Source organism: Cyprinus carpio, chromosome A13 (genome assembly GCF_018340385.1).
Source record: "Cyprinus carpio isolate SPL01 chromosome A13, ASM1834038v1, whole genome shotgun sequence".
Classification (NCBI taxonomy): Eukaryota; Metazoa; Chordata; class Actinopteri; order Cypriniformes; family Cyprinidae; genus Cyprinus; species Cyprinus carpio.
The window spans coordinates 23,635,330-23,644,805 of record NC_056584.1 but is presented as its reverse complement, the minus strand read 5'-3'; positions in this window follow the sequence as shown (position 1 = coordinate 23,644,805).

The following is a 9,476-nucleotide window of genomic DNA, read 5'->3' as shown; positions in this document are numbered from 1 at the left end:
ATCTATCTCATGAGATCTGATCACAGGGATAATATACAGGCATAAAATTAAGCATCATTGTAATGATTTTTATGCACTTTTTATTTGCACATTGTTTTCTAAAGACTAGATACATTTAACCCATGTGCTGAAAATCTGATTTGGTGTTCCTAGTCAAAAATTATCATTTTTTTAAAAATTGCTTGTATATTTCTCATTGTGCTGTGTTATCACCAAATCTTGGATTCAATCTTTTTGTCAACTTGATCTTCCAATTAGCGCAGGTTTTGTAGCCTGATTGATCTGAGCTTTTGCATCTCAGTTTTAAGTGAAAAAAGCATTATTTTTGGATAAATTGGATAAAAACTGAGGTGCATAATTTCAGATCAATACTAATCAGTTCCAAAATATAATAATAAAAATGGTGTAAACATTTTAAATCTACTTGGCAACAATGGCTGTTTGACAAAAAAAAAAAAAAAAAAAATTTAATATATATATATATATATATTTATATATATGTATATATAAAATAATCAAAGCTTAAAAAAATGGAAAAGCCTTTATGCACAATATTTAATGCAGGCTTCCTCTTGCATGAGGAAGATTTCAATTTATTTATTTTTATTTATTTATTTTTTATTAATTTTGACAATCATTTTATGGTACCGCATGCCAAAGTTTAAGTAGTATACTGCAATAAGAAAAAAATTATTTAAATATGACTTACAGTACAATTGTAATACATTTAGTAGTATTTGTAAATATTTTTTTCCACTGAAATGAATTTATTCTTGTTCTAAATGTATTCATTTATAATAGATAATATGATGCTAGCAATGCCAAGATCATTGATTTGATTTCCAGGGAATGCTTGAATTGAAACAAATGTATAGCTTAAATGCAATAAGTCACTTTGGATAAAAACATCTGCCAGATGCATGAATGTAAATGTATAGAGTCATTAAATCATAAGTTGCATTTGAGATTCATGTTAATAGCAGATGTAAATGTGATCTTGCATGACATCTTGCGATGGATTTTAATAGCATGTTTAAATCGGGTCAATATGTACTGTGACTCGCTCTGATTTTTTGAAAAGGCTCATGCACACGTGGCAGGGATTTCATCCTGATTAGACAGTGATACTTGGATTCTGATTGCAGGTGTAACTGTTCGCCTGGTTTAGAGCAATCTGTGTCACTATTCACTGTTTGAAAGCAGAAAGCAGATATGAGGTGAGTATTGCTGGTGCTGGGTTGCGATATTGACCTGGTATGAGTTTGGATTACAATCTGGCCTGCCTGTCTAGCGGTGTGTCTTACAGCATGTGGGAATGAGCGAACGGTGAGAGAGTCCCTGCTTGACTAACAGGATGAGAATTTCTCTGCTATTGTTTGGAAAGGAATATGATGTCAGTCTTGAGATCATATCACTGTGTATGCTATATTTATATGTCCTAATTATGGCCACAACGCACAGAATCTGCATACTTATTTCTAATTAAATTTAATTAAACTAATGCAATAAAACAAACAAACAAACAAACAAACAAAATAAATTAATAAAAAATTATCATGTGTATACTTTTAAAATTGAGTAGACTTATTTATTATTATTAATATGCCACTGTAACTTTGGGTGTGAAAACATCATGAAAATAATTTTCCTATTTTTTTTTTAATCATTTATCAAATGTTTACATTTTTCATTATTATTTTTGTCATAAGAATAAGATAGATAGATCATTTTCTAATTTTCACAAAATTAGTAAAACACTAGTTATACATTAGTTAATCACAACAATTTAATAATGACCAACAAGCAAACAAAAAAGTAAAATGTAAATCTAAAACGTTGCAACATATTTCATGAAAGGATGTATTCGTCTTGCAAGCATCTGATCAAATAAAGCTCAGTCTTTAGGAAGAATGTGTTTCACAGCATCGAATTGGGCCAGGCTCACCTGAGGAAAGCGATACACCTGAGAAACCCCCTGGGAGAAATGCTCCTTTGTGTCTGGTGGTGAGATGGGGGCCGAAGCGTGTGCTTACTGAAAGAAACGTATGATTTTACACGCCTCACAATACGCCCACAAAGCAAATCAACATGCCTCATGAAAACCATATCACATCCTGCAGCATTCACAGAGACAAAAACACCCAATTTCTGTTCAAAATGTCACTGAAAGACACACAATAGTAATTTAAGTAGGTTTTAAAATGATTGCTTTGTGTCGTGTCTGCAATGTGAATGGCATTGACAGAGTAACATATCTCACAATATATGTGCATGTCCTAGAACGCTTTTGCCTTTGTTCATGTGAAAGTCGTATGCAGTTCTTATAGGTTCTTTTGCAACAGCAAGAATAATAGACATAATGTGGCCATTCAGTGTTTTTATGAAGATGATTTTAGTTTAAAAGTGTGTATGAATGTATAAAGGAGATTGTATATCTTTGGTCCTGTAACCATTTTCACCATATTTTTTATCATATTTATTCACAGTTCATTTGCAGTGTTTATTGAGCATGACATGGTTTTCTTTTATGGCTGTAAACCATTTGATGCCATGCGTAAAAAAAAAAAAAATGACCACCATATTTTAGTACCTCATTTATAGTAAAACCCCCCCCACTGCTTTCTTAAAGGAATAGTTCACCCAAAAATTGCTGACAGTTTACTCACCTTCAGGCCATCCAAGATGTAGATGCATTTGTTTCTTCATAGGGACAGATTTGGAGAAATGTAGCATTCCATCACTTGTTGAGCAATGGATCCTCTGGAGTGAATGGGTGCCGTCAGAATGAGAGTCCAAACAGCTGATAAAAACATCACAATAATCCACAAGTAATCCACACCACTCTAGTCAATTAATGTCTTGTTAAGTGAAAAGTTGTGTGTTTGTAAGAAACAAATCAATCAAGACATTTTAACTTCAAGCCACTGCTTCTGGACAAATACGAGACCATAATCCATAATAACATTTCATCCAGATCATCAGACATCAAAATCTACTGATACGTTTGTTTAGAACCGTTTTGGATTGTTTTCAGTTGTAAATGGTGCTTGATGTGTGCATATTTCTCATGATTCAGACCGGACGACTTTTTCCACTGGAGAAAACAATATTATGGATTATGCACTTTGAAGCAATGGTCCAAAAGATGATGGATTTGTTTCTTACAAACATGCAGCTTTTTTTCTTCACAAGATGTTAACTGATGAACTGGAGTGGTGTGGATTACTTGTGGATTACTCTGATGTTTTTATCAGCTTTTTGGCTCTTATTCTGACGGCACCCATTCACTGCAGAGGATCCGTTGGTGAGCAAGTGATGTACAGTAATGCTACATTTCTCCAAATCTGTTCTGATCAAGAAACACATTAATCTACATCTTGGATGGCCTGAAGGCGTATAAATATTTAACAAATTTAGATTTTTGGGTGAACTATTCCTTTAAGAAGAATATATCTGGAAAAGCTGCATGTGCAGATTTCACATTCTTTTATTCTTTCAAGTTTTGGATAATGACTTACAGAAGAACATTATGCTCTATTATATGTCTAAAACACTGTCCTTTTCATTTCTAGCTATTATGTCTCATTTCATATTACGTTTGATCTTCTGAAGTAGCGGTTAGAGCATATTACCATATCCTCGAGGATCTTCAGAAATTTGCCAGTTTTTCTGCCAGAAACATTTTACCAGGCAGAACATGGTTGTCAAAAACCATAAGAAGCGAGAGACTCTAAAGTCCTAAAGGTAAAAAAAAAATAATGCTGGAAAGATGGTTTTCTTTTGCTGTTTTTCACCATTTTGCCCTTTTCAGCCTCAAATCTCATAATGACTCGTACCGAATGTTTTGTCCAAATGATCTCAGTGCCCGCAGAGCCGACTGTGGCATCCAGAACAATCTGAACTTGGAAGTTACACAAGAAGCATAGTGGAAAAGACTAGAAGAGAAATTGGATTTCTGCAGAAAATGTGAGTGTCATTTTCCTTTGCAAAACCCTCCACCTTGATGCTGTAGGGCTCAGTGCGTTTGCTTACTGGCACAAGTCTTCTCAGTCAGTTTGAGGTATCATTCGTGACTGTAACACAAATGATGCTGAAGTTTAATACTTATGGTTATGGGTTTGTTCAGATCGCTAACTCTGAGTTTGAACAATAGAAGCTGTCTTGGTAAACAGCAGTAATAAACTGCAGCTCTGTGGGAAAAAGGCTGAACAGAAACAATGGAGTGAAAGGAAATGTCTGCAGGGGAGAAACACTGATGCTTATTGAGTTTCATATGTTCATATTCATGTGTTTATGTTTCCACACGGTATGATTCCAGAACATACTGTCAGGACAGTTTTAGTCTGAATCCTTTGGCTGTATCTGTGTTTTGTCTCTTTACTTTTTTTGTCTCTTTTCTTTCTGACGAGTATTGAAAAAAGCCTATTTACCAGTATATTTATTTTAATTATATCATTTTCCATTTTATTATTTATTTATTTTTTACTATTTAATTTTAATTTCAGAATTTCTATCATTTTGTCTATTTTATCTATTTATTGAAAATATTTATTTTCATTTTATTATTTTTATTTATTTATATTTATTTTAGTTTTTTCATCTATTGTTATTTTATTATTTACTGATTTTTATGTATCTATTTTATATTTATTTTAATAATTAAACTTTATGTTATCATTTATTATTATTATTACTTTTAAGATCATAATGCCTTCAGTAGCTCCAATGTAGAGCTACTTTTTTTTTTTGTTTGTTTTTTTTTGGGTAAAAAGCGATGGTAAACAGCTTCTCCTGCAAGGTGAAAGGTCAAGTTTAACGGAGTAGCAGGGCGGTTTTTCCCCCTGTATGTTTAGTGTACACTCCTCGGACACGTTCTGTCCTGCTCCAGCCCACCTCATTCTCTCCTCCCTCGGCCTGAGGGGGTCCCGCCCGCCGCTCCTGCACACAGAGGGCTTATTGTTCTCTCAGTACCTGAGCAGGGGCAGGCCTGTCTCTCAGAGGGTGTGGAGAGACACAAAAGCATGAAAAAAGAAGGTGAAAGTTAAACAAGACAGAGTTTAAAAACAAAGAGATTTAAGACAAAAGAATGGGTGAGTGCTGAATGGAAAAAAAAAGGAGCCATATTTCCTCCAAAAAGAATATACATGGTTATAACAGTTTTATAACAGTGTCTGCGCTCTATTCACGTGTATGTGTGTGTGATAAATAAAGCACCTTTACCCTTTAGAAGAAGCTTAGTTTGATGACAAATAATATGTTAGTGATCCTGCAAATGTTAGTTTTAATGGAGTGACAGCTTCAAAACTTCTGTCATCCGGGATGAACAGATTCTCCAAATCATACCCAAGCAGACTGGAAATGACCAGTGTTCTCATCCTATAAGTGTCAAGACAAATTCAGCAACAAGCGAAGGGGCACTGACAGAGAGATGAGAGGGAATGATGATGAGAGGAGTTGAACTTTGATTTTAATAATATTCCAGTAAAGTTCCTTAAATGTATTTAGGTTTTTATTGTGGCCTTTAACCCCTTAACTGTCACTCACATTTTTGAACATAGACTTGAAAGTGCACTTTCCAAACTAAAATTTTTATAATTCATGAACAAAAACATTTTATAACATGATATTGATGTACCATTTTTCGTGGTAATACAATGTCTGATTTTAAAATGGGTTTTAAAGGATGAATTTTGAGATTTTAAATTTTCAGTTGATATATCATTTCTGATTATTTCTCAAGTGTGATAGAGAAAAAGGCAACGAAGAAGACTTTTTTTTGACAAGGACTCCTGTTATGATGTAGATTTTTGAGGGTGCACTATTGTCATAAATTAATCTATTACTTTTCCTACATCATTTTTAACAAAAAACATTGGTAAAATATCTATTTAGGAGTCTTAGACCTTTCCAATGATGTATAGTTTGTCATGATTAGATAAGGATTTAGTGAAGTAAACGTAGGTGTCCCGTATACGGGACGGGGTGACAGTTAACAGGTTAAACTTGTGAACTGTGTGTGTGTTTGGACTGAAGAAGGTTGTGCATGATTTTTGAAAGCAATTTGACAACATCTAGTAAATATTTTCGGTGCATCAAAAATCATCCTCGTTAAGACACCAGCAGAAAAGCTAATCAAGCACAAATTATTGCATAAAAGGTCACCAAAATTAAGTATTTGAATCTCATAATTAAATCCAAAAAGACCAGCCTGGCTATGGGCCTATACATACATACATATATCATATAGGCCTATATGATATATGTATGTATGTATAGGCCCATAGCCAGGCTGGTCTTTTATTTTTTATATATATATATATATATATATATATATATATATATATATATATATATATATATATATATATCTATATATATATATATATATATATATATATATATATATATATATATATACACACACACAGACAAAATTAATGCAATTAAGCACATTCCCATTTTTGCAGTGCAAAATCATAATAAATTCAAATTGTAAATGTGATCTTTACTTGATTATAATTATACTTGAAAAATATACTTTTAATGTAAATAATGCATAAATATTTTATTAATTTTGCATTCTAATAATGATAATATTTTTCTGCATAATAGTAAGCAACTGTTATTTTATTATAATTTTTAATATTTTAGCATCATGATACTATTATAGTTTTTATTAGAAATTTGAATTAGTTCTTATTTTTTTTAGTTTCTTTATTCATTTTTTTTTTTTTTTATTTAATTTTTTATTAGGTTTCGTCTAAGTATGTCTATATCAGCGGTCTCGAACCCTGCTCCTGGAGAGCTACTGTCCTGCAAATTTCAGCTCCAACCCCAATCAAACACACCTGAAGCAGCTAATCAAGGTGAGTGCATACACACAGAGACGCGTTTCAGACGCGTTTGAGCAGGGTTGGAACTGAAGTCTGCTGGATGGTAGCTCTCCAGGAGCAGGGTTGGAGATCCCTGGTCTATATAGTTTTTATTAATATATATATTTTTTTTGAATAAATAAAAATAAAAAATTATTATTTATTTTTTAATTTCAATTAACAAAACTTTATTATAAATTAATTATAACAAACAAATAAATATTTTTTTTTTTTCCCTGTTTGATTTTGGAATGAAATGTGACCCAACATGTTCTTTGTTTTTGTGAGATTTGCTTGCCAGTCTCTTGTAAGTGCTCAGTTTACTCCAGACTTCTTGCTGTCTTTGATTATAAGCTGTTGATGTGGACCTCCATCTTTCTGCTGTCAGCCGAGGCTGAGCTCACGGCAGGCGTGTTTGAGATTCGCGTGCTCGACCGCCTCACGCCGCCATCTCTGCCTGCAGGACAAAGGTAGCTCTGTTGTTCCAGACGTGCCGCTGCCGTGCAAATTGAAGCATTGCTGTGGTTCTGACAGCGCTATGCTGAAGCAGTTGAAACTCCCCCCATCCTCACCACCTGAAACTTATTAAACATAAATCTGGGCAGCCCCGCTGATGAAACCCGAAACTCATATTGACTTTAAGGGAGAGCGCTGTAAATCTTCATTTCTCTTTCTGTACGCCACCCCCCCCCCCCCCTCGCTTTACATTCCACTGGTATCCTTACAAAGTCTGGCCTCAAACTTCATAAGGTTTAAAATTGAAAATGTTGCAGGATAACGCAGTATGAAGGTTCTGTGGAAGCTTGAAGAAATAAACAAAGGGGCCGGAGGTGGTGAAGTCTGAAGTTTTGGGGCTTGGTTTGGGTTCGTATATATGCGGCGGCGATACAGAAGCGTCTATGGTTCTGTTCTGTGGCCTTGATCTGATCCCATTGTGTGCAGATATTACAGTGGAGTCAGTGAAAGTGGACCTTGGCTAGCATTTGACATTGAGTTTAAACCACAAACGTGATCTTTTACTCCTAGTTCTTTGCATACAGCACAGTTTTATTTGTTATATTTCACTCGTATTGAGCTGTGGGTCGTTGGTTTGATGCTATAATGGTTGATTATTTTGTTATTTTTTTTTTTTTGGTTGGTGGTCTTGTGTTTGTGTTTCTCCTGCGCTGGAGGTGAAACCACAAGTAGATTGGCAATATCCAGCAGACTGACCGTCTCTGTTTTCTAAGTGATAGATCATCGTGTTCGCTGCGTGCTTTTACTCTTCCAGGGAAGATGTGGTTTGTGTGGAGAGAGAGGACTTCACGGTCTTTGCTCAGGGGGAAAAGTTTAGAGCTGGATTGAGGGGCGTCTTCAGACTTTCTGAAGCATTCGCATGTAAGCAAGATGGGCTGGTGGAGACAGAAGAATAAAACATGTGTTTGTGTGTGTAAATATTTGGAGTCAGGATGATAATTTTGGACAGACAAGACAATGTGAAAAACAAGTCAATTGGGCCTTTAGCCAAGCAGTTAGCAAACAAGCTAACATGTTGAGTTTGCTGAAAAACATCTTAAAGTGGTTAGTTGGTCTCTCATTTTGGCCAAGCGGGTCATTCTGATCTGGTTAATGGTTTTAGATGGGATTCCTGTAAACTGGTCAGACTAGGAGAACACCAATCCATTTTAGGCTTTTAATATGCTTGTTATTTTGTTTGGTGATCTTGGTGATATATGTAAAAAAAAAAAAAAAAAAAAAAAAAGAGATATACAATAAATCATTAAATAAACAGAAAAATAGACTAAATAAACTAAACTAAACTAAAATAAATAAATAAATAAATAAATAAATAGTTTTCAATCTATTGACAAGGAAGGGCATGTAACAAATATCAGCCAGTTAACTAATTGATGTATTAATCTATCCCATACAAAAAAAGAAAAACAAACAAACAAACAATATATATATTTATATATATATATATATATATATATATATATATATATATATATATATATATATATATATATATATATACATATATATAATTTTTTCAATTTATATTTTTTCAAAATATACAAAAATGGCCAAAGATTACTTTTTGCTAAAATGTGTTTATCAATATATTTATGTAAATATAATGTCTATATGGCCATTTTTTTGATTATTTAAAAAGCATTTAAAATATATTTTGCCCTCCATATATTTAAGTCCAAGAAAATACATTCACTTATGTCACATTTACAGAAAAACCTTATTTCTATTATTATTATTATTATAAAAACATAGAAAAAGAAAGAAAAAAACCTTATAAATCTATTAAAAATAAATAAATCTAAAAAAAATGATCATTATTAAATCATTATAAATCTAGTTTCTATCTCAAGTAGGTTATTCCATCCATATTTGCATTTAGCTCAAATGTAGGGTACTGTAAAAGTTTGAATTTTTTTTTTTTCCTGAAATACATTTTGAAATATATTTTGGTATGTAAAGTTTTAAACTAAATGTATTCTCAGTTTCAAAAATCTTTACATATTTCATTGAGTTTCACTGTTTACAACATATATTTAAAATGTATTTTAATATTTTGGACAATTTATTTATTTTGCCATATGGGATTTC